This window comes from Pan troglodytes, chromosome 7, assembly GCF_028858775.2.
Source record: "Pan troglodytes isolate AG18354 chromosome 7, NHGRI_mPanTro3-v2.0_pri, whole genome shotgun sequence".
Classification (NCBI taxonomy): Eukaryota; Metazoa; Chordata; class Mammalia; order Primates; family Hominidae; genus Pan; species Pan troglodytes.
In genome coordinates, this window is record NC_072405.2 from 37631029 (window position 1) to 37655749 (window position 24721).

The window sequence follows — 24721 nt, forward strand, 5'->3', positions numbered from 1 at the left end:
CCTTTGCACCAACCTAATACATCTGTAATCTAAACCTCTGTCTTGACTGTATCATCAACACCACTCATGCGCTGGGAACCCTAAACCTAGGTCATCACTCTCCCTTCTCCAAGACTCTCATTTTGGGCAGGGTTCTCAGCTGGAGGAAGTCACAGATCCATGCACATGGTACCCTGAAGAGTTTGTGATCTTTGATCCTAGTGGGGTCCTCAGTAGCACTCCAAACCCTTTTTCCTGCTCATACACCTCCAGAGACTTCTACCATCATCACCATTCTCTTCAAGCCCAACCCAACATGACCACCCTCTGTGCCAGATCACCTTGCTTCTACATCCCTGTGAAAATTAGGGCTCAGGCTGGGCATGGTGTTGTGTACCTGTAGTCCCAACTATCTGGGAGGCTGAGGCAGGAGGACCACTTGAGCCCAGGAGTTTGAGGCTGCACTGAGCTGTGATTGCACCTCCTGGGAATAGCCACTGCTTTCTAGCCTGGACAACATAGCGAGACCTCATCTCTCTCTCTCTCTCTTTTTTTTTTTTTTGAGTTTGGATCTCACTATGTTGCCCAGCCTGGTCTAGAACTCCTGGGATCAAGTGATTCCCCCCTCCTTGACCTCCCAAAGTGCTAGAATTACAGGCATGAGCCACCACACCCAGCCAAGACCCCCATCTCTTTAAAAAAAAAAAATAGGGCTCTCAGGTGAAAATTCCCTAAACTTCCTACCCCCACAGTTTTTTCTGTGACTGCGTCCAGCACCAACTTCCCCCTCAGTGGCCAAAGTAGATGTGTCTTCATCTCAAGGCTAAGGCCGCTCTTCCACACTCTTCACACCACCTCCATGTTGTTCTATTAGTCGTTCTCTGATACATTCAACCTTTCCTTCTCCATTAACCCCTTATCCTCAGCTGAGAACCTCCCATGGAAAAACAAGAACAAACAGTAACACTTGAAGAAAAAACAAGGACAATTTCCCGAAGTCTTCCTACCTCCTCCGGAGCCAGCCCTCCCCCCAACATAATAGTCTACACTGACCAGCTTCCCTTCTCCACCTGTCATTAGTCAACCAATGATTAATTCAATCACGCTTTCACCTGCCTTCACCCCTGCACTAAAACTGTCATGACAAAGCACACCATTGACCTTCCCTTCGCAAATCTAGGAGCGTGGTTTTTGGTCCTCATTTGATGTCTCTGTAATAGTTGGTGTTATTGAGCATCCGCTTCTGGAAACTTTTGATTCCCTTGGCTTCTATGACATGGCTCTTTTCCCCTTGTTTTATGACATGGCTCTTTTCCCCTTGTTTTAAGTAATATATTAGGTTAGTTAAAACATTTCCTTATCACAGGCTTGGAACTATGTTAGGAGCCTGGGATACAAAGATTTATTTATTTTTCCCCCGAGACGGAGTTTCGCTCCTATGCCCAGGCTGGAGTGAAGTGGTGTGATCTCGGCTCACTGCAACCTCCGCCTCCCGGGTTCAAGTGATTCTCCTGCCTCAGCCTCCGGAGTTACCGGGATTACAGACGTGTGCCACCTTGCCTGGCTAATTTTTGTGTTTTCAGTTGAGACAGGGTGTTGCCATGTTGGCCAGGCTGGTCTTGAACTCCTGACCTCAGGCCCAAAGTGCTAGGATTACAGTCATGAGCCACCTTGCCCAGCCGAGGTACAAAGATTTTTAAAAGACGCCTGGTCTTTAAGGACTAAGAGGTTTGGTCAGATTTCTGGAAATTTGGTAACTTCTTCAGGTTGTATTGCTGCTCTTTGCTGCTCAGTACGGAGTGGGAACCCCCTTTAAGGACAATATCCTTGAAAAGGAGGAGGCTCAGTAGCTCGGCCTGGGGGAAAACGTGGAGGGCAAAGCTAAGGACCTTCAGGTGTTCCTGGGGAAAGAGGAGCTAGAGATGAAGTGGGCAGGCTGGGCACGGGGGCTCACACCTGTAATCCCTGCACTTTGGGAGGCCAAGGCGGGCAGATCACTTGAGGTCAGGAGTTCGAGACCAGCCTGGCCAACATGGTGAAATGCCATCTCTATTAAAAAAATACAAAAATTAGCCAGGCGTGGTGGCGGGCGCCTGTAATCCCAGCTACTGGGGAGGCTGAGGCAGGATAATTGATTGAACTCAGGAGGCGGAGGTTGCAGTGAACTGAGATCGTGTCACTGAACTCCAATCTGGGCAACAGAGCAAGACTCCGTCTCAAAAAAAAAAAGAAAAGAAAAGAAAAAAAAAAAAGTGGGCAGCTGAGGAAAGAAAGAAGACAAAAGGGTCGGGCGTGGTGGCTCAAGCGTGTAATCCCAGCACTTTGGGAAGCAGAGAGGGGAGGATGGCTTGAGGATATGAGTTTGAGACTAGCCTGGGCAATATAGCAAGATCCTGTCTTAAAAAAAAAAAAAAACTAGCCAGGGCTAGGCACAGTGACTCATGCCTGTAATCCTAGTGCTTTGGGAGGCTGAGGCAGGTGGATCACCTGAGGTCAGGGGTTCGAGACCAGCCTGGCCAACATGGAGAAAACCCATCTCTACTAAAAATACAAAACTTAGCCAGGCGTGGTGGCAGGCACCTGTAGTCCCAGCTACTTGAGAGGCTGAGACAGGAGAATCGCTTGAACCCAGTGGGTGGAGATTGCAGTGAGGCAAGATCGCGCCACTTCACTCCAGCCTGGGAGAAAAAGCGAAACTCCATCTCAAAAATAAATAAATAAGAAAAGAAAAATTAGCTGGGTGTGGTGGTGCGTGCCTGTGATTCCAGCTACTTGGGAGGCTGAGATAGGAGGATTGCTCCAGCCCAGGAGTTTGAGGCTGCAGTGAGCCATGATTGTGCCACTGCACACCAGCCTGGGCCACAGAATGAGATGTCAGCTCAAAAAAATAAAGAGGACCAAAGGCAAAAGAAAGAAATGCTAGTCTGCATCAGAGAGTAGCCTCAGGGGCATACCATGCAAAAAGTTCAAGTGAGTTTGTGTACCTCAAAAACCACATCTCTCCTATCCACTTATCCTGAACCCATTGCCATCAGCCTTCAACAGCTCTTGCTTTCAAAGCCTTGCACGGCCCCTCCCCAAAGATATCTCCCAGGCAGAAAGTATCCTTCCTAACTGTGCACAGGCGTCACTCACTTTGTGATAGGTGGATTGCATTTCTCCTGAGAAGGTAAAGTCACAACCCTGTGGGTTTAGGAGGCTGAATTGAATTGACTTGGATTTTAAGGAATTGAGATGTTTAGAAGGATCTTCTTGGATGTTGAAGGTTAAAGATGTCCCCTAAAAGAGGCTAAGGACAGGGCGAGGTGGCTCCCGCCTGTAATCCCAGCACTTTGGGAGGCCAAGGTGGGCGGATTGCCTGAGCTCAGGAGTTCGAGACCAGCTTGGGAAACATGGCGAAACCCTGTCTCTACTAAAAATACAAAAAATTAGCCAGGCGTGGTGGTGGGCGCCTGTAGTCCCAGCTACTCAGGAGGCTGAGGCATGAGAATCGCTTGAACCCTGGAGGCAGAAGTTGCAATGAGCCAAGATTGTGCCACTGCACTCTAACCTGACCGACAGAGTGAGATTCTGTCTCCAAAATAAAAAATAAAATAAAATAAAATAGGCTAGGTAGAATGGACCCAGGCAATGCACACTTTCCCTAAGGTTTGGAATGAGCTAGTGTTTACAAGCCCAGAAGGCAAGGTGTACTTTATAAACTAAATTAGTTATGTATTGGTTTTCTTTGGGTTTACCCTCTGTGTTTAGTAAATGTTTCTTAAATTTATGTTTATTTCACCTATGCAAGGGGAAGCAAAGGAAAGGACATTGGTCCACATGTGGGACAGAGGTTTGAAAAGGAGGAAGTCTAACCTCTGAGGCCAATGTGGTGGGGGCAGTGGGAACTGGGGAGACACCACAGTAAGAGACAAATCAGAAGTAGAGATTTGGGCCAGGCATGGTGGCTTACACCTGTAATCCCAGCACTTTGGGAAGCTGAGGCAGGCGGATCACATGAGGTCAGGAGTTCAAGACCATCCTGGCCAATATGGTAAAATCCTGTCTCTACTAAAAATACAAAAATTAGCCAAACATGGTGGTAAGTACCTGTAATCCCAGCTACTCAGGAGGGTGAGGCAGGAGAATCACCTGAACCTGGGAAGTGGAGGTTGCAGTGAGCTTAGATGGCACGAGATTCTGTCTAAATATACATGTTTATATATATAAATCTATATATAGATTAGAGGTCACTGGGTTCTGCCCCAGGAGAGTCTTCTTTTCATACTGATCATATAGCTCTGGGCTCTGGGCTCCACTTTATTCTGGAAAATGACACTTCCTTCCTCCATTCCTAGCCCCTATTTTCTCTTCTCTTCCCAACTGATACAGTCCCTGTAACCCACAGTGTTGCTTTAGTGACTTATACTCATGTGGCTACCTTTTCTAGGATGCTCTTTGCCAGTTGAAATCTAACCACTGAAGCCCCATTCTCTCTGTAAAGTCATGCTTCACTCATCCTGCACACCTTAATGTTTTCCTTCTGGAAACTTTTCTAGCACTGTGCCATATTCACATTCAGTTACAAGCTGACTTAAATAATGTATGTAGGTCTTGTCTTCTCCAATCAGACTGAGGACTTCTCAGTAGCAGAAATAATGTCTTCCCTTTTTTGGTATCACTCAAAGTGAAGAGTACACAGCCGACTTAATAAATACTCGGTGGCTGAATAGTGACTTTCAGATAAAAGAAGGCATAGAGGTGGGAGAGACCGGAGCCAAGGAAGGACTTTAATTATTTTGATTGATACTCTAGATTGACAAGAAATTAGAGGAATTACACAATCTTGAGTAGTGGGAGAAAAGATCTTTAGAATATTCTTTTGGCCTCTTTATTGACGAAATTGAAATCCCTTCTAATCTTCTAACCTCCAAAGAGCTAGAATTCTATTTCTGTCAGAAACTTAAAAACCATCTCCAAAAGCACAGATTTCACACTAAACTCCCCCAAAGTGTTCACTGTCTGGATGAACATCAATTTACAACCCCCATCCCCACTTTGTTGAAAAATGTCTCTAAAGAACAGCATCAATAATAAATCTCTGATAGGCCTAGTTCATCTCCATAAATCATTCAGGGACAGAGGTCAGGAGAGAGTATTCTTTTGATATTATTTAAGGCAGATTGTACAGTTCAGGCCCCATTAGTGAGCACAAAAGGACACCCATAAAATATTCACAGTCTGTGGTACAAACGCATTGACTGCCTGGGGCACCCACCTCCGGAGGGATTAGATTAGTCAGAAGAACTTGCGGTTGCAGCCTACATGCTCCCTTAAGCTCAGAGGTTCCCATAGCTCATCAGCAAATCTGATCTAGAATTTTCCAGGGATTTCAAAAAATCCACAGGAGAAAGAGTGAGATAAGCTAGAGGTAAAGAAACTATTTTGCCCAGGGCCCCTAGCCTAAGGAGAAGCAACTGACTTTTTCCCCCCAAGAATAATTTGGACAAGGAGCAAAGCTCTCCTCTGAGAAATATTAGATAAATTAAGAGTTGGATAAAAAGAAATCTGGCAGAGGTAGGCCTGGGGAGGAGTCCAGGCCTACATCCATATACAAAGACACTCTCCTCCCTGTATTCATTATCAATATTTTAAAAATCAAATATAATTCAATTTAACCAATATTTGACTGCATATGTAATAAATGCAAGGTACTTGCCCAACAGGGAATTAAAGTGAATATGACACACTTGACATTTCCAGAAAGTTAGAATTTGTTTGAAGGTAATTATGCTGTTACAATGGAATCAAATGTCCGTAGAATTCCTACTTTGTTACCAGGCAGGTAAACAAGAGCTTGTTTTCCCAAGCATGTCACATGTTGCACCTGCAGGTGGGTGGAGGTGAGGCCTGAGCCTAGGAGCGGAGGAAGAAGAACCAGTCACCCCTGATTCAGATCTAGAAGGTGTCACTTAGGCAGGAAACATGAGAATGGGTGGGCAATCCTGCTTCTGGAGGGAAGAGAAGGTCGGAGAAAATGGCACAAGCTCCAAGAGATGTTGCCTGCGGTTTTAATCTTCTGGCCGCTGGGCATGAAGCAGTTAAAGAGAAACCCAAGACAGCTGCAGCCAGGGGCTCCATAATAGCCACGCAGAGGAAGCGCATAGAGGTCATTTTTCTATGCCACGAAGGGAGACTTGTTTCAGCTGGGACCCAATCTGGATGCTGTTCTGCTCACCAGGAAGCCAGGAGCTATAAAATCCTCCCAGTGCCACAGCATGCGTGACTCAGAGGCAGCTGAGCAGGACCCAGAACAGAGGGACAGCTGCTGCGGGCTCACCCTTTTCCATCTTCTACGGGAGGAAAGCAAAACCTCCCTAGAAACAGAGGATGATTTAGCCATCGTTTACCAATATAAATTCCAGACAAATGAAAGGCTTGGTATAAAAACTAGAAAAACTAAAGAAAAGAAAAGTGAATATTTAGCTGATCTCGAGCAAAGGGAGAAGGCATCAGTAATAGTAACAGTACTGAGATACTTGCTCAAAGTCTATCTAGGTGGAGCTGGGACTCAAACTTAGAACTCCAGAGCCTCATTCTTTTTTTTTTTTTTTTTTGAGACGGAGTTTTGCTCTTGTTGCCCAGGCTGGAGTGCACTGGTGCGATCTCGGCTCACTGCAACCTCTGCCTCCCGGGTTCAAGCAATTCTCCTGCCTCAGCCTCCCATGCAGCTGGGATTACAGGTGCCCGTCACCATGCCTGGCTAATTTTTGTATTTTTTTAGTAGAGATCGGGTTTCACCACGTTGGCCAGGCTGGTCTCAAACTCCTGACCTCAGGTGATCCACCTGCCTTGGCCTCCCAAAGTGTTGGAATTACAGGCATGAGCCACTGTGCCTGGCCCAGAGCCCCATACTTTATTTAAAAATATATATATATGTATTTTTAGAGACGAGGTCTGTGTTGCCCAGAGCTCAAGTGACCCTCCCCTCTCAGCCTCCCGAAGTGTTGGGATGATGAACGTGGGCCACCATGCTTGGCCCAGAGCCCCACTCTTAAACTTGCATGAAACTGTCTCCTTAAGGAAAAACTAAAAATAGGTAACTCAGAAGACAAAGACTTCTACAGTATGTCCAAATAATCCACCATAAAAAGCAAGCAACAATTTGAGATGTTTTTGCAATATATGATAGGCGTGGGGTATAGTCCTAAAGAAGTCTTAACAAATCAAAAAGAAAAAGACAAAAAGAGGTCGATAAAAATGTTGCCAAAAGTTAAAAACAGGCTGCTCCAATGGAAGTCATTTGGTGACCAATGAACATATGAAAAATGTTCAGTCTTTCTAGGAATCAAAGAAATGTACATTTTCTCAAAAATTATTCATCAAATCATTATTTAACATACATTTTCTTGTCTAACGATTTGGCAAACTTTTTTTTTAAGAGATGGTATGGGGGGTGGGTGGTCTTGCTATGTTGTTCAGGCTGGCCTTGAACTCCTGAGCTCAAGGGATCCACCCACCTCAGCCTCTCAGAGTGCTGGGATTACAGGCATGAGCCACAACCTGGCTAGCAAACTTTTAGCAAAAAGCTAATGCCTAGTTTTTGGTGTATGGTGACCAGCTTTTTAGAGAGTCAACTGGGAAACAATCATAACAGACCAAAAAAAAAAAAAACATATATATATATTTACACATATGTGTGTTACTACTTTAACATAAAATATGAAAAATAGGTATTTATTTAAAATTATATATTCTGTGTTACTTTTCTTCCATAAATGCTATTATTTAAACAAAACCACATAAGACTAGTTAACAGAGGCAATTAGTAGTAATTAATAATAGAAGTAATTAAAAATAATGTGCAAGAAAGTATAACGATATTTTATAATGTTTCTTTGCATCCTCTGATACAACAATTTTTTTTTTTTTTTTTTTGAGACAGAGTCTCATTCTGTTATCCAGGCTGGAGGGCAGTAGTGTGATCTCTGCTCACTGCAACCTCTGCCTCTCGGGTTCAAGTGATTCTCCTGCCTCAGCCTCTTGTGTAGCTGGGATTACAGATGTGCGCCACTATACCTGTCTAATTTTTGTATTTTTAGTAGAGACAGAGTTTCACCATATTGGCCAGGCTGGTCTCAAACTCCTGACCTCGAGTGACCCACCTGCCTCAGTCTCCCAAAGTGCTGGGATTACAGGTGTGAGCCACCGCTCCTGGCCTGATACAACAATTTTTTAACTCTTTATTAGATATTTAAATTGTGTAGATCATATTATTGTATATTCTTTTTTTTTTCCTTTTTTTCTTTGAGACAAGATCTCACTCTGCACCCAGGCTGAAATTCAGTGGCACAGACACGGTTCACTGCAGCCTCAACCTCCTAGGCTCAAGTGATCCTCCCAGCTCAGCCTCCAAAGTAGCTGGGACTACAGGCCTGTGCCACCTTGCCCAGCTAATTTTTGTATTTTTTATAGAGATAGGGTTTTGCTATGTTGCCCAAGCTAGTCTTGAACTCCAGGACTCAAGCAATTTGCCCACCTCAGCCTCCCAAAGTGCTGGGATTACAGACATGAGCCACTCCACCCGGCCTCATATATTCTTAAAATACACAAATGTAATACTCTTCGAAAGGAGAGCATGAATACAATAGGACTAGTTAAACAAATATTAACCTATATCTAATAAAAAATAATGATAGCCAGGCGCGGTGGCTCATGCCTGTAATTCTGGCACTTTGGGAGGCTGAGGGGGTGGATCACTCGAGGTCAGGAGTTTGAGACCAGCCTGGCCAACATAGTAAAACCCTATCTCTTCTAAAAATACAAAAATTAGCCGGACGTGGTGGTGCACACCTACAATCCCAGCTACTCAGGAGGCTGAGGCAGGAGAATCACTTGAACCCGGGAGAAGGAGGTTGCAGTGAGCGGAGATCGTGCCACTGCACTCCAGCCTGGGCGACAGACTCTGTCTCAAAATACCAGCAACAAAAAACAACAACATATTTCTTTCTGTTCCATAATATAGGATATTTTTACTCTTTGTTTTCTTTTCCAATAATATTCCTCTGAAATGCCTTCAGCCTTTAGGATATCCTTCTTTTTTTCCTGCAGTGGTGAACTGAATATGGTCAAATGGAAAATTCAGTCTGACCGGTAGCTCTGCCCTTATTGATCCCATGGTATACTAATTCCTGGTGTCAGTTTCTTGGGATGACATCAAGCTGAATATCATCTCAACAAAAGCATGTAAGTGTGGAATCCTTAGGATTTTACTTACTAGTAATGGCAGGTTTTTAGACTAGGAAGAATTCGTTTCCAACACTCCAAAAATGTCCATCTGCTTTGTATCTACAGCCTTGTTTTGTAAACCAGCTGTTTTCAATGAGGCCCTCTGCATCTGTACATCCATCATATAGACGATCCACATCTAAGATGTGCATCATTTGTAAACATTCCAAAGGACATTGGATGCTGTCATAAGTTAAATCCCTCTCAGGAAAAATGGGTTTAAAGCACAGATGTAATCTGATTTTATGAAATAAAAACTGGATTCCAAATAAGTTGTAGTTTTAGTAAAGAAATCAGAAAGTCCTGTTTAACTTGGCTGCCTTTTTCTGGTAACATTTATCTTTTATTTTTTTTTTAGTTTTGAAGCAGTCTTTGTTTCCAAAAATTACTATATACATGTTTGCCACAACCTGCACAGAACAATTCATGTGGAGTCATGGCTCTTTATGGTCTTATGGCTTCTTCTAAGATCATCAGTTTTGGAGACACAGCATATAAATTTCTGTTAGTGTAACCTTTTTTTCCCCATAATTCAGCCTCAATGTATTTTCAAATTAGAGAAGGACATGCTCCTGTCTCACTTTTTTTTTTTTTGAGATGGAGTCTTGCTCTGTCACCCAGGCTAGAGTGCAAAGGTGTGATCTCGGCTCACTGCAGCCTCTGCCTCCCAGGTTCCAGTGATTCTCCTGCCTCAGCCTTCTGGGTAGCTGGGATTATAGGCATGCACCACCATGCCTGGCTAATTTTTGTATTTTTAGTAGAGACGGGGTTTCACTATGTTGGCCAGGCTGGGCTTGAACTCCTGACCTCAGGTGATCTGCCTGCCTCGGCCTCCCAAAGTGCTGGGATTACAGGGGTGAGCCACCGCACCTGGCCCTTGTCTCACATTTTGAAAATACAACTTTACAGACAATATTTAATTACCTGCCTGTAATCCCAGCACTTTAGAAGGCCAAGGCTGGAGGATCTCTTGAGTCCAGTCCAGGAGTTCAAGACTAACCTGGGCAACATAACAAGACCCTGTCTCTACAAGTAATAAAAAAATTCACCGGGCATGATGATGCACGTCTGTGGTCCCACCTACTAAGGAGGCTGAGGAGGGGGGATTACTCGAACCCAGGAGTCTGAGGCTGTGCTGAGCTATGATCATGCCACTGCACCCCAGTCTGAGCAACAGACCAAGACCCTGTCTCAATAATAATAATAATAATAATTTTTTTTTTTTTTTGAGACGGAGTCTCGCTGTGTCGCCCAGGCTGGAGTGCAGTGGCACAATCTCAGCTCACTGCAAGCTCCGCCTCCCAGGTTCACGCCATTCTCCTGCCTCAGCCTCCTGAGTAGCTGGGACTACAGGTGCCCGCCACCATGCCCGGCTAATTTTTTGTATTTTTAGTAGAGATAGGATTTCACCATGTTAGCCAGGATGGTCTTGATCTCCTGACCTCGTGATTCACCTGCCTCAGCCTCCCAAAGTACTGGGATTACAGGCGTGAGCCACTGCGCCTGGCAATAATAATTTTTTATAGCTGGCAGCCAGACAGCCGTCTTATGGGCACATGTCTAAGGAGACTATCTCCTTCCATTTTTATAAAGTCTAATATCTCATTAAGTAATCTTGCAGCTTTGAGGGAACTAACAAGTGACCAAAACTTTCATAATGAAAGCCTCAATGTTACAGGTAAGCAAGCCACACTCCTTTTTAGCAATGTGGTGTCCAAAGTGTGCAGGACATTGAACAGGAAAGATCTTTTTTATTGTCTTTGGTAAGCAATATAAAAATGGAATGAAATTTCCCAAAATTTACATTTGTACTATTTGCCACATATGCAAATAGACTGGCAAGGCCCAGTTTATATTTGGATAATATATCAATATTAACTATATATCAATAATTTTGTTCTATGTTTTCTATAGTTTCATTAAAATCCTCATAGAAATCAAGAGGATGATTTGAAATTTGATTTTTTTTTTTTTTTTTTTTTTTTTTTTTTGTGAAAGTACCTAAGAAGTAGAGAGAACATTTTGTTGTTTTTGGGGAGGAGAAACCTTCCCTCTGCTGTCTTATATTCAGTAACTGAGGCCTGATAATTAAATGAACAAAAGACAGATTAACAGGGGAAAAGATAAAATTTTTGTTTAGCAGTTACATACACAGGCATTTACAGAAAAGAAGTGAGACTCAAAGAAGCAGTTGGACTCGGGTGCTTATATACCATTTTCACAAGGAAAAGAGTCCTTTGAGCTGCAGATGCAAGATAAAAATAAAATAAAATAAATAAAAACAAAGCAGTTTGGGCTTCAAGGGACAATCATGGGAAGTAACTAGAAATATATGGGGGAACTGGCCAGGTGCAGTGGCTCACGCCTGTCATCCCAGCACTTTGGGAGGTTGAGGCAGGTGGATCACTTGAGGCCAGGAGTTCGAGAGCAGCCTGGCCAACATTGTGAAACCCCGGCTCTACTAAAAATACAAAAATTAGCAGGGTTTAGTGGCAGGCACCTGTAATCCCAGCTACTCAGGAGGCTGAGGTAAGGAGAATCGCTTGAACCTGGAAGGCAAAGATTGCAGTGAGCCGAGATTGCGCCACTGCACTCCAGCCTGGGAGACAGCGAGACTCTGTTTCAAACAACAACAACAACAATGACAAAAATATATGGGAGAACTAATGGAAGATAAGGGTTTCATGAGTAAGGTCTGTTTATGCAAACTGGTCTCAATGTCTTCTCCCTGTATCCAGTTATCAAAACGCTCTTCTCTTCTGGGGCAAGGAGAGAGTTACCTGTTTTGAGGGGAAATATATGCCTTATTTTTAGACAGGTGGGAGGACAGAGAGCTCTTCCCACATCTGCTATTTCTCAATTGCCTTCATCTCAAAAGAATCAATATGCCAACGTGGCATGTTCTGGTTCCCTTCATGGTGACTGTTGTTGGTGTGATCTAACCCATTCTTTGAAATACTGGTGTTTCATAGAGCAATCAAGGGAACGATATGATAATGTGTGTTCCTTAGCGTGGTATGCTCAAGCCAATTCTTTTTCTTTTTTTTTTTAGATGGAGTCTCACTCTGTCACCCAGGCCAGAGTGCAGTGGTGCCATTAGGGCTCATTGCAGCCTTGAACTCCTGGGCTCAAGTGATCCTACTTCCTCAAGTGATCCTATTTCCTAAGCCTCCCTGCAGCTGAGACAGGTGCGCACCACCCCGCCCGGCTAGTAGGTTTATTTTTTGTAGCAATAGGGTCTTGCTATGTTACCCAGGCTGGTCTCAAACTCTTAGCCTCAAGTGATCTCACGTTTGCCTCTCAAAGTGCTGGGATTACAGGTGTGAGCCACCACACCCAGCCTTTTTGGTGTCTTTTGAAGAAACAGAAAAACTTCTGGCCAGGTGAAGCTGAGGCAGGAGGCCAAGGGATCCTTGGTGCAAGACCAGCCTGGGCAACATAGCAAGACTGTTTCTACAAAAAATAAAAAGTATTAGTGGGGTGCGGTAGTGTGCACCTGTAGTCCCAGCTACCAGGAGGCTGAGGAAGGAGGATTGCTTGAACCCAGGAGTTTGAGGCTGCAGTGAGCCATGATCACACTACTGCACTCCAGCCTGGGTGACAGAGTAAGACCCTGTCTCAAAAACAAACAAACAAAAACCCAAAAAACCTTTTGACTGAGAAAGTCTTGCCTGTCTCACCCCAGACTTGTGAGAATCTGCTCCATATGTGCCTTACTCTCCTGTCTACCACACCCCACCCATCAAGTATGTGCTGTTTCTGCTATTTGCCTCCTTAATCAGGCACCCTGTCCTTCCATCTGTCATTAAAATGACACAGTTGTTTAGCCTTCCTTTTCAGTGACCACTGGGTCATGCTGGCATTGGTATTGTAATCTGAACTCTTAGAAAACCTGATCATAATAGTCACAGTGTTAAAGATTAAACTACACTATCTCAATACAAACAAAGCACAACAGTTACTCCACAGGCAAAGGCAGAGCCAGACTGTCCATGCTCACGGTGACAAAGCATGTGAGTTGTGCACTGAAGTCCTATCATGCCCAGCAAGAATTATAGCAGCCCTTGTCCCTAATAATAATGTCTATTACTGGGAACTGCAAATCAGTATCAGTGGCCAATGACCATGGAAGGTGGACAGTCTGTGCACTAACTAACCGCTTGACACCGAAATCAGTGTTGCTTTCAACCCCAATTTTTTGACTGCCATGCAAGTTTTGTACTTGACCTCAGTCTTCCACATTCATTGCTAAAAACTGGGACTTCTCATGTCCTGCAGAGGACTCTTGTGAAATGTGGAGCTTTGACTGCTAAAACCACACAGGCACAGGCCCTGTGAACAACAAACTTTCAGATATTTGTGGTAGAAATATATATTGGTGCAACTTTTCATTTTTCTTTCTTTCTTTTTTTTTTTTTGAGATGGAGTCTCGCTCTGCCGCCCAGGCAAGAGTGCAGCGGCACAATCTCAACTCACTGCAACCTCCATCTCCCGGGTTTAAGCGATTCTCCTGCCTCAGCCTCCTGAGTAGCTGGGATTACAGGTGCCTACCACCACACCCGGCTAATTTTTGTATTTTTAGTAGAGATGGGGCTTCACCACTGTTGGCCAGGCTGGTCTCAAACTCCTGACCTCAGGTGATCCTCCTACCTTGGGTTCCCAAACTGCTGGGATGACAGGCGTGAGCCACCATTCCCAGCCTTGTGCAACTTGTCTGGAGAGCAACTTGAATGTGCATTTCAAGAGTCTTAAACATATTTATACCTTTGAGCCAGTAATTCCATTTTCAGGAAATTTATCCTAAGGAAATAATTAAGGAAGTTCCTAAACATTTATAATTATGGATAGTTGACTGGGTTTTATTTATAACATTTGAAAATCGAAAATAGTTTAAATTTTCAACAATAGGGAAATAAACTGTGACATATATGTAATATATTAATTTTTTTAACAATGGGATGCAGTTATTAAGTACAGTCCTTTTGTTTTATGTTGCACACCCTTCTAATGAATAAATGCAGTCCTTTAAACTCATGTTTTTAGACCTTAAAACTTATTTATTTATTTTCCATGACGGAGTCTTGCTCTGTCGCCCAGGCTGGAGTGCAGAGGTGCAATCTCGGCTCACTGAAACCTCTGCCTCCCGGTTTAAGCAATTTCCTGCCTCAGCCTCCCCAGTAGCTGGGATTACAGGCACCTGGCACCACGCCCATCTAATTTTTATATTTTTAGTAGACAGGGTTTCACCATGTTGGCCAGGCTGGTCTTGAACTCCTGACCTTGTGATCTGCCCGCCTCGGCCTCCCAAAGTACTGGGATTACAGGTGTGAGTTACCGTGCCTAGCCAAAACTCATTTTAAAAAGTAACTTTAAGAAGCAGTTTACAGTGTGATCTAATTTTTTGTCAAACAATGCATGTATATGAATATATATACAGTACAAGAAAAAGAAAAACTAGAAAGAAACAATTCACACTGTTATATGTGAGTGGGAAGATTATGGCTCATTTTACTTTTTTATTATACTTTTCATATTTTCCCAATTTTCTGTAATCAACACTTTTTTTCTGGTGCTTTTTAAAAATAATCAAAATGTTTTAGTACTGTCTGAAGGTTGAGTGATTGCTAACTGTGAACATGAAATTTCTGGAATTAGCAGTAAGGCTCATGCTGTAAGGAAATGACTTTTCCATTGCAGACTAGAATGGGATGCTGATGCTGAGATAAACCATGAGAAACAGAAAACTCCAGGCTGGGCGCGGCGGCTCACGCCTGTAATCCAACACTTTGGGAGGCTGAGGCGAGGATTGTTTGAGCCCAGGAGTTCAAGACCAGCCTAGGCAGCCATAGTGCAACCCCATATCTACAGATAATCATAATCATAATCATAATCATAATCATAATAAATTAGCTGGGCGTGGTGGCATGTGCTTGTGGTCCCAGTTACTTAGGAGGCTGAAGAGGGAGCCTTGAGCCCAGGAAGTTGAGGCTGCAGTGAGCCACAATCGCACTACTACTCCAGCCTGGGTGACAGAGTGAGACCCTGCCTCAAAACAAACAAACAAACAACAAAAAATGGAAATAAGGAAACTCCACAAAGAAATTTACCAAAGGTTTCACCAAGATGTAGAGAATTACCCTATATTATTTATTGTTCTGACTTATATAAGTAACTTTAATTATAGAGTAAATTGCCCACAGTTCTCATTCCTTAGTGTAGATTTCCTCATTCTTTTTTTTTTTTTGAAACAGTCTCGCTCTGTCACCCAGGCTAGAGTGCAATGGTGCGATCTCAGCTCACTGCAACCTCCGCTTCCTGGGTTCAAGTGATTCTTGTGCCTCAGCCTCCCCAGTAGCTGCAATTACAGGTGCACACCACCATGCTGGGCTAATTTTTTGTATTTTTAGTAGAGATGGGGTTTCACCATGTTGGCCAGGCTGGTCTCAAACTTCTGACCTCATATGATCTGCCCGCCTTGGCCTCCCAAAGTGCTAAGATTATAGGTGGGAGCCGCTGCACCCAACCGGATTCCCTCATTCTTGATGCATCTTTTAGTTGATTTTAATGTCTTGAGTTCCCCTGAACAGACTGTGAACTCGGTGGCTCTCAGCTGACAACTGCAGAAGGGATGTAGTGAGCTGATGTGAGAGGTAGCACCTGCTTCTACAATGGGACTTGTGGCTGTGTCCTGCGAGTCTGTTACACTGGCATGACTCAAGGCAAGGAGGGACAAGATGATGAGTCTCAAGTCTACTGCAGGGACATTCATTAAGAGCATGGCCTTCCCAGACAAGTGGTGCAAGCCTTGTATTAGGGAACTGTATACATGTTGAATCCTTGTCACCTGTAACTCTTGCCTACTCCGTAGTCCAACATGGTTCCTTTGATTCTGAAATCTCATTCTTGCTCTGACTATAGAAGTAATTGTGCTTTTCTATTTGGGTTTCTTGTGCCACATGTGATAAAATAGGGGAAAGCAAAAAAGGAGGCAGGAATAGATAAGTAGCAGAAACCATGATATCAAAATGGGAAGATGGTGGGTTTTGCACAGTCTACTGGAATACCCCATGCATTATCCTCAGGTTCCTAAGACATCCAAGAGAAGGTAAATTGTGGCCAGGTACTGTGGCTCATGTCTGTAATCTCAGCACTTTGGGAGGATGAGGTGGGAGGATCACTTGAGTCCAGGAGTTTGAGACCAGCCTGGGCAACATAGCCAGACCCTGTCCCTATTAAAAAAAAGAAAAGAAAAGGAAAGGTAAATTGTGTTGGATCAACCCAAAAGACTGCCCCCCCTTTCCCTAGATTAACTTATTCCAAATTTCTCTCTTCCTTGTTTTTCAATGTTCAGTTCATCACCTAGTCCTTTATCAGAAGAGTAAGCGGAAGCTGGTGACCTGTAAGGCCCCAGTGGCTGAGGTTGGGGGCTGGTGGGGGCGAGGCAGTTTAGAACTGCAAAATGAAAGCTCCAGTTTGCAAAAGCTGAGAAACTAGAACCTATCAAGCTGGCACTCAGGGGATGCAGCACCAAGGACCAAAGAAAAATAATCACCGCCATTCTGGGACCGTCAAGGAGCCCAGACAACATGAAATTCCAGCCCCAGCCAAGGGGTGACTAGGTCACCGAAAGTCTGAAACTGGTTCTCCATCCAGGATGTTATCAGTAAACCATAAACCGGATCAAGAATCCAGGAAGTTATGAGGGCGGGTCAAGGTGTGTTTGTGGCCTGATTTGAAGACAAGGCTTGTTTGCCTTAGAAGGTACGTCTGTATAACTGCTCCAGGGCAGGAACTGGGGTGAGTTCGGCCTATCCCAGGCAAATGGGGCCCAGGAGGAAGAACCTGAGAACTGTGTGGCTGCAGATGAGCCGACAGACGAAGGCTCAGGTGTGAAGAAGCAGAGGTGACAACAGTGCCACTCAACGCTGGCTGCACATTTGACTCACCTGGGAGCTTTAAAAAAAAAAAAAAAAAAAAAAAAAATCCCAGTGCTCAGCCACGCCCCAGACCAATTAGATTGGAATTTCTGGGGGTTGGGCCCAGGCGCTGGTGTGTTTTTAAAGGCCCAAGGTGATTTTAATGTGCAGCCGGGACTGGGAGCCACTGGATTATGGGTAGGTTTTCAGAGCTGCTAAGAAGTTCATTCTGATGGATTCATTTTCTTGTGACTGGCTAGTAATTACAAAATAAGCTTTACAAAAATAGTGTTGAAAGAAACATTTAAACAATCCTAAATGTGCTTTTTAAACAGAGATAAAATAAATCCTCTTAGACTTCACCACTATACAATTCATCCATGTAACCAAAAACCACTTGTACCCCCAAAACTATTAATAATTACAACTATATATATATTTTTTCAAAGGTCTATATGCCAAGGCAAATCTAAAAAATGAAATAAGAAAATAAATTATCAATAAAGCTCCTTCTAGCTTCAAAAGGAAAAAAAAGTTCTACTTAAGCTAAGGAGTTGGGGTTTTATCCACATGGAGCAGGACTCTGGAAGATTTTTTAATTAATTAATTCATTCATTATGAGACAGGGTCTCGCTATGTTGCCCAGGCTGGTCTTGAACTCCTGAGCTCAAGGAATCCTTCTGCCTCAGCCTCCAGGTAGCTGGGGCCACAAGTGCGTACCACCATGCCCAGCTTCTAGGAGATTTTGATCAGAAGAGTGATGGAAAAAAAGTGAAAATGTAGGAAGAGTGATCAGACATTGAGGTATAATGTAGTCAATTTTGTTCTAAGGCAAACATTTATTAATAATAGTGGCTTAGCTGGGCGTGGTGGTGCATGCCTGTGGTCCCAGCTACTTGGGAGGCTGAGGCAGGAGGATTGCTTGAGCCCAGGAGACAGAGGCTGTAGTAGTGAGCCATGTCCAGTCACTGCCCTCCAGCCTGGGTGGCAGAGCGAGACCCTGTCTCAAAAAAAAAAAAAAAAAGTGCTGGAACAGTGGCCCACACCTGAAATCCCAGCACTTTGGGAGGCCGAGGCAGGAGGATCACTTCAGGTCAGGATTTCAAGACCAGCCTGGCCAACATAGTGAAACCTTGTCTCTACTAAAAATACAGAAATTAGCCAGGTGTGGTGGTGGGCGCCTGTAATCCCAGCTACTCAGGAGGCTGAGGCAGGAGAATCACTTCAACCTGGGAGGTGGAGGTTGCAGTGAGCTGAGATCCTGCCACTACACTCCAGCCTGGGTCACAGAGCCAGACTCCGTCTCAGAAACAAACAAACAAACAAAACAGTGACTAGCATTTATTGAAGAAAGCCCTGTGACAGTAACAGTCTTATTCAACTCTGCCTTTTTTTTTTTTGAGACAGGGTTTCACTCTGTCACCTAGGCTGGAGTGCAGTGGTGTGATCATAGGTTACTCCAACCTTTGCCTCCCAGGATCAAGCGATCCTCCCACCTCAGCCTCCCAAGTAGCTGGGACGTGGGCCACTAGGCCTGGTTCATTTTTTAAACAATTTTTTTTGTAGAGATGAAGTTTCACCATGTTGCCCAGGCTGGTCTCAAACTCCTAAGCTCAAACAATCTGCCCACCTTGGCCTCCCAAAGTGCTGGGATTACAAACATGAGCCACCACACCCAGCTGCCAGCAATTCTATGAGGCAGACAGTTAGATGATCTTGCTTTAGAGATGGAGAATCTAAGAGTGAGGGAAGCTGAGTGACTTGCTCAGGGTCACAGGTGGATAAAGAGCAAGGCAGGATTTGAATCCAGCTGTCCTAACTGCAAAACCCACATTCATAACCACCTTGCTGACTGCCTCTTACTGATTGTGTGATTATGCCACTTTGTTACATGTGGGGGCACAAAGATGAATGGTCACAGCACCTGCCTTCAAGACAGGGACAGATATCTCAAGAAAAAAAACACAATCCTGGGCTGGGTGTGGGGCCTCATGCCTGTAATCCCAGCACTTTGGGAGGCCGAGGTGGGAGGATTGCTTGAGCCCAGGAGTTCAGGACCAGCCAGGGCCAAATAGAACTGGTCTCTACAAAAAATAAAAAAATTAGCCGGGCATGATGGCATGCACCTGTAGTCCCAGCTACCTAGGAGGCTGAGATGGGAGGACTGCTTGAGCCCCAGAGTCAAGGCTGGGGTGGGCTATGATCGTGCCACTGCACTGCAGCCTGGGTGACAGAATGAGACCCTGTCTCCCCTGCACCCCCAAGAAAGCCAAACAACCCCCCAAACCCACAATCCTGGGTGAGAAGTGGCTTCATGGTGTTCTGGGAACATAGGGAGATGTGATTCTGCACAGTAGAATGATGCTGGAAGGAGGCAACAGTAGAGATGTCCTTGGACTGAAAGGAGAAGAAGGATGGAAATGGGAAACCCATCTGGAAATTCATGGTAAGAATCAGCTCAGGAGCCTGGCTTGTGGCTCTGGGAATGGAAAGGAAGGGTCAATGGGAGGAGTAAGGTGGGAAGCAAAATGTCAGGAGGCACCCACTCTCAGGGGACACCCCTGCCCCTGGGCACCTCACTAGTCTCACCTAGTCCTGTCACCAAGGGTCATGGACAGGGCAGTGCTAGGGAAGACACTCAAGGCTTTAGCCACCTTTCCTTCCTTTCAAAGATCCTTGGAGACTTCAAGTTAGGTTACCTGGAGAATAACCCTGGCCTACAGAGGAAGACAAAGTAGGCGTAGGTTATCCTCAGATGGACATTTGTTTTTAGGCCATTTAGGCCATTTAGGTTGGAGATAGTGGTGGGACATGAAAGTGGAAACATGCCACCTGCATTCAGAACACAAGTGGGCCTCAGGACTCTAATTGGGACTGGGATGTTTACTTGGGTACCATAAGAATGAATGCTTTCAAACAATACAATACTCAGAGGCGAGAGCAGAAGACTGAGGGTCTTCGGATGGAGGCCAAGGCTTGCCCAAAGAAGAACAGCTTCATACACGGTGCTCTTGAAAGAGGCCAGTCGCAGTGTGTCATGCCTGTAATCCCAGCTCTTTGGGAGGCCAAGGTGGGAGGATTGCTTGAGGCCAGGAGGTCAAGGCTATACTGAGCTATGATTGCACCGCTGTAGTCCAGCCTGGGCAATGGAGTGAGACCCTGACTCAAAAAAAAAAAAAAAAAAAAAGTGAGTGCTAAGAAAGGGAACACAAATTGTGCAACATCCTTTTATGCTGTTACCTGAGCATTTCTCATAATCACAATTTACATTTTTTTTCTTTTTCAGAAACAGGGTCTCACTATCCAGGTTGGTCTTGAACTCTTGGCCTCAAATGATCCTCCTGTCTTGGCCTCCCAAAGTGCTGGGATTACAGGTGTAAGCCACTGTCTCCACCCACAGTTTATAATTGTAATCAATCTTTTAGTTGCTCCCCCTTATCAAACCAAGCCCAGGATGTGGAAGTGGCTTCAAGACTGCAGGTTATCTGATTTCCCTTCCCTTCCCTTCCCTTCCCTTCCCTTCCCTTCTCTTCTTTTCTCTCTTCTCTCTCTCTCTCTCCCTTTCTTTCTTTTTTGACAGAGTCTTGCACTGTCACCAGGGCTGGAGTGTGGTGGCACAATCTCAGCTCACTGCAACCTCTGCCTCCCAGGTCCAAGCCATTCTCCTGCCTCAGCCTCCCAAGTAGCTGGGATTACAGGTGCCCGCCACCATGCCCAGCTAATTTTTTGTTTTTTGATAGAGATGAGGTTTCGCTATGTTGACCAGGCTGGTCTCAAACTCCTGACCTCGTGATCCGCCTGCCTCAGCCTCCCAAAGTGCTGGGATTATAGGCATGAGCCACCAAGCCCGGCCAAGTTACTTGATTTTCTAAGCTGCGTCTGGAGTACATGGAGGTGGAAAACAAGACTTTCCCATGTACCAGCTATGAGCCAAGTACTATTCTAGGCACTTTCACTTGCATGACTTCATTTAATGACAAACATTTGTATTTTTAAAATCTTTGGTCCTATTTATAAGTTAAAACTCTTTGAGAAGAAACCAATCCTTGGGAAGGCTATGGTTAATTTCAGCCTTATGGTAGCTGAAAGAAAAAATAAGGTTTCAGGGTTCCAGCTTAGGGTTTCAAGGAACGAAGCTCTGTATGGTGAGTCTTCTCAGCCTTTGAGAAGACTTATTGTACAGTTGTGTGGGACAGAATGGCACCACCTAGTACTTGATGTGTATCTGTGGAGAAACACACTTAGACGACTTAGAGCTAGGATTATGTCATTGTCAACAACAATGGCACGAAAATTCCCCCAGTCCCTGGAGGATCAGCTGAACAACAGCTGAGGTGATCAAATCTCTGATGGCCTCCACAGATGGACTCCTTCCAATATGGTGCCAGGATCATCCAAGAGGACAGCTGCCTTCCCACTGGATCCTGAGCCGGACTTGCGGGTTGGCTCACTGCTGAGGGCTGGCCCGAGGGATGTCAGAAGTCCAAGGACGGGAAAGCAACGTTCACGTGAGCTTTTTCCACCTTCCTTCTGTGAAGGGAGCCTGTGACTGAATAGAAGCCATTCTTAAAGTATCATTGTTTTAAAAGCTAATGTTGCTGTGTGGCTCTGAAACATGACTTGCCAACGAGCCCTCTCACAGGTGTTCATCTTGCTTATTCAGAAATGAATATTTCACAGCTTTCTGCCCTGGAAATTGGCTTCCACCCAACTGATTGAGTCACACACTTGTGGATAAGCTCTCTTGGGTAATTCTTCTTTAAAACTTTTTTTCTTATGGTAAAATGTACACAACGTAAAATTGACCTTTTTAACCTTTTATTTTTGAGACCAGGTCTCACTCTGTTGCCCAGGCTGGAGTGCAGTTATGCGGTCACGGCTCACCTCACTGCAGCCTCAACCTCCCAGGCTCAAGTAATCCTCCCACCCCAGCCTCCCGAATATCTGGACCACAGACATGCACCACCATATGTGGCTAATTTTTTTATTTTTATTTTTTGTGGAGACAAGGTCTTGCTATGTTGCCGAGGCTGGTCTTGAACTCCTGGCTCAAGTTATCCTCCCGCCTCAGACTCCCAAAGTGCTGGGATTACAGGCATAAGCCACCACATCCAGCCCATTTTAACCATTTTTAAGTGTATAGTTCAGTGATACTAAGTATAAAATATTTTTTAAGGTGCTTTATACCCTGGACTGAAAGATTTGACTACCCTTTGTCATGCCTAGTTTCTAAACTGTTGTTCTTGAAAGCTCCAAGTCATTCTAGAACCCAAGAGTCCTGCCATCAGAAGGGACTTTTAAAGGGTTTTTTTTTTTTTTTTTTTTGTATCTATCTTATCCTGGAAAGGAAGGTCCATGCTTTTTTTGGAATTATATAAATTTTTGATTCTCTTCATCTACTTATAATCTCTCCTATGAAAACAGATTTATTTTTGATTAAAAATGTCCATAAATTACAATGCAAAGAATAAATTCCAATGTAAACTATGGGCTTAAGTTAATAATGACGTGTTAATATTTCTTCAATATTATTCAATGGGTTAATATTGTAACAAATGTACCACACCAAGGCAAGATGTTAGTAACAGGAAACTTTGTGTTGGGAGAGGGGGTTAATATGGGAGCTCTCTGCATTTTCTGCTCAATTTTTCTATAAACCTAAGATAGCTCTACATAATAAAGTCTATTAATTAGAAAAAAAAAACACTGAGGTTAATGAATTTCCCAAATAAGTCTTTCCTAGTCCTCTTTGAAACATCCTGCCCTCCTTCTTTTTTCTTTTCTTTTCTTTCTTTTTTTTTTTTTTGAGACGGAGTCTTGTGCTGTTGCCCAGGCTGGAGTGCAGTGGCTCAATCTCGGCTCACTGCAACCTCTGCCTCTGAGTTCAAGCGGTTCTCCTGCTTCAGCCTCCTGAGTAGCTGGGATTACAGGCCCGTGCCACCATGCCTGGCTAATATTTGTATTTTTAGTAGAGACGGGGTTTCACCATGTTGGCCAGACTGGTCTCAAACTCCTGACCTCGTGATCTGCCTGCCTCAGCCTCCCAAAGTGCTGGGATTACAGGTGTGAGCCACTGCGCCCGGCCTTTTTTTTTTTTTTTTTTTTTTTTTTAAAGAGGCAAAGTCTTGCTGTCACCCAGGCTGGAGTGCAGTGGTCCAATCACAGCTTACTGCAGCCTCAACCTCCCGGGGCCAAGTGATCCTCCCACGTTAGCTTCCTGGAGTAGCTGGGACTACAGGTACGTGCCACCATGCTTGCCTGATTTTTTTCTTTTCTTTTCTTTTCTTTTATTGATTGATTGAGACAGAGTTTCGCTCTTGTTGCCCGGGCTGGAGTGCAGTGGCATGATCTCTGCTTACCACAACCTCCACCTTCCAGGTTCAAGCCACTCTCCTGCCTCAGCCTCCCAGGTAGCTGGGATTACAGGTGCACACCACCACACCCGGATAATTTTGTATTTTTAGTAGAGATGGGGTTTCAGTACGTTGGCCAGGCTAGTCTTGAACTCCTGACCTTAGGTGATCCACCCTCCTTGGCCTCCCAAAGTACTGGGATTACAGGGGTGAGCCGCCACGCCCAGCCCCCCACTTTGTTTTTAAAGAGACAGCTGCCGTCCTTAACAGTTTCTAGCTGAGTCCTACCTGGAACATTTTCCTTCAGCCTTCTTATCTTACTTAAAGGGAGAAAATATTAATAATACTATATTCCTGTCTGGGTGCGGTGGCTCATGCCTGTAATCCCAGCACTTTGGGAGGCTGAGGCAGGGGGATCACTTGAGGTCAGGAGTTCAAGACCAGCCTGGCCAACATGGTGAAACTCCATCTCTACTAAAAACACACAAAAAAATTAGCTGCGTGTGGTGGTGGGTGCCTGTAGGTCCAGCTACTCAGGAGGCTGAGACAGGAGAATAGCTTAGACCTGGAAGGCGGAGGTTACAGTGAGCCGAGATAGTGCCACTGCATTCCAGCCTGGGCAAGACAGCGATACTCTGTCTCAAAATAAATAAATAAAAATAAAAATTAAAAATTACTATATTTCTTAACAAAAACCTGCTTGGAGTGTGAACTTTCCTTTTCTAAATTGATAGTCTTTTTCTGTCCTGTTTTCTACTTCTTTAGCTCATTATCTATCTCGTCTTTGGATTTGAAGTCTTAGCAAATCACGCTGTGGGATCTGTCACTATGCTCTCTACACCACGGACATGACTGCAACGGTATTTATGACTCCTCCTGTCTTTGAAAGGTGGGGGGAATAGTGGTTTCCTCTTTGTGCACTCTCCTAATCTCTTCCTTACCATGCTCTTAATTTCCTAATTCCCCCAAATCTTTACAACTGGACTTAAGAAACTGCTGAATCCATTTCTCACTATCTCCTTTTGGAAAGCAAGCTATTTCCAGCAATCTTCCAAACTAAAGGGAGGGCCTGGATTCAAAGGCAATGTACCTCATCAGGGTCCATGCAGTTGAGGGTCAGGTGGAGGTCAGCCTACGGCTGGCAGGGGCAGGGATAGCAGACATGCACAGGTCACCCTGAAGAAGATGCAGAGACTCCAGGGTCAT